Genomic DNA, 2,060 nt, shown 5'->3' with positions numbered 1-2,060 from the left:
ATAATTTTTTAAAAACAAGATCTCTCTGTAGTCCAGGCTGGCCTTGAATTTGCGATCTTGCAGTCCCCTGAGTGCTGGAACCACAGGCAGGTGCCATGACCCCTGGCCAGGATTTTTACTGGCAGTCAGTCATGTAGGGTGTGGCACCTGTGCAACTCAGACTCCAGCCCCCCAGAGGTTAGATGGACACAGGAGGCCCTGGGCCTCCTCCAGGTAGAAGGTAGAAAGGTAAGATTTTTAAGCAAGGGGCTGCTTAGCATTGGCCCTCCCCAGGTGCCATTTATTTCATTCTTCCAAGATTATCTGTTTTAGGAAGCCTTTTCTTTCTCTTTCTCTTTCTCTGTCTCTGTCTCTCTCTCTCAATCAGGGATCAAATTCAGCACCTTACACTTGCGAGGCAAGCGCAGTACCACTGAGCTAAATCCCCGGCCCCTTTCAGGACCCTCTCCACTCACTTTTTTGGGGGGAGTCTGCTAGCACTTACATGTAATTAAAACAATGGCACGCACATACACTTTCTTAGTCATGTGTAGATCCCGTTTCTATTATTCCAGCTTCTGTAAAAGTTGCTCACTTTTGGAATGAAAATATGAGTAGTCATTTCTGTTATTAGTGTAAAGGGAAGAAGGCAGTGGAAAAGAACAATGAATTTAGCAATTGTTAGGACATCAGTATTGAGATTTCTCTCTCTCTCTCTCTCTCTCTCTCTCTCTCTCACACACACACACACACACTCACACACTTTCTCTCTCTCTCTCTCTCCCCCACCCTCCCTCCCTGCATTTTTTTCCTTTTTTTTCTTTTTCCATACCAGGGATTGAATTTAGGGCCTTGAGTTTGCAGATAGGCACTGCACCGCTGAGCTACATCTATTTATTTTCGATCATGGGAATTAAACCAAGGGACTTCGCACTGAGGAACATCTCTAGCTCTTCTTTTTTACTTCTTTTTTTAACTTAGTGACAAGGTCTTGATAGATCACTGAACTGCTCAGGCTGGATTTGAGTTTTCAATCTTTCTGCTTTCCCAGAGAGCTGGGATTAGTGGTGAATGCCACAACAGGTTTATTCTTTTTTGCTAGTTTTTGTTTTTGAAACGGGGTGTCCCTATGTAATTCAGGCTGGCCTTAATTATCTTCAGTTATCTGTGGCCTCCAGAGTGCTGGCACTATACAGGCTTATACCACACCACACCTGGCTTCAGTTGTAGACCTTTATACATTAATTTATTGGAACAATCAACTATTTTATCCATTAAAAAATCCCTTTACTCCTAGGTACTAAGGAGGCTGAGGAAGGATGGCAGGTTCGAGGCCAACATGGGCAAATTAGAAACTTTAAAAAAAAAAATCTTTTGTAAAGGGGTCTTGGGATATAGCTCAGCACCTCTTGGGTTCAATCACTTGGAGGGAAAAATAATTTAAAAATTAATTTCGAGGACAGCGTGAGCTGCATAGTGAGTTCAAAGCCAGCCTGTGTTCATTGACGAATTTTAAAAGAAATTTCCAACTTGCAAGAAAGCCTTCCCTCCTTATTCTTCATATTCATTCGTTCATTCATAAAGATGATGAATGCAGAGCCAGGAATTTAGCTCACTGGGTTCCGCCTCTCTCCCAATCACAAGGACTCGAGTTCGATCCCTGGTACTAAAAACAAAACAAAACAAAAAAGATGATTGCAAGAAAAAAAAAAAAAAGATGAATGCATTCAGGTCTCCAAAGCATCTCTCACAGAAAAAGTTCCTGATTCCCCATCTGAGCCAACTACCTCGACCGCGTCCTCCACGAACACACCCACCACATTTCTACTGTAACAGGACGCCGTCTGTGGTAAAACTAGAGTTTTCAGAGCAGTTACTTAATTAACGGCGAAGAGTAGCAAAGTGGAGCCCCACCCCATGGGAGGAGCTATGCCTGGCGACCCAATTAGGTGCCGGGTCGTTAACAAATGAATCCTTAATCTTCTCAGAAGAGCGCAACACACACAAAGGCCCAATCAAAGGCCGCGGTTCTAGGCGGCCGGGGAGGCGGGACTGAACCAGTACCTCCCCCACCCTCCCCG

Source organism: Fukomys damarensis, unplaced genomic scaffold, assembly GCF_012274545.1.
Source record: "Fukomys damarensis isolate Sample0158 unplaced genomic scaffold, DMR_v1.0_HiC HiC_scaffold_16, whole genome shotgun sequence".
Classification (NCBI taxonomy): domain Eukaryota; kingdom Metazoa; phylum Chordata; class Mammalia; order Rodentia; family Bathyergidae; genus Fukomys; species Fukomys damarensis.
Note: the sequence above shows the minus strand (reverse complement) of the source record.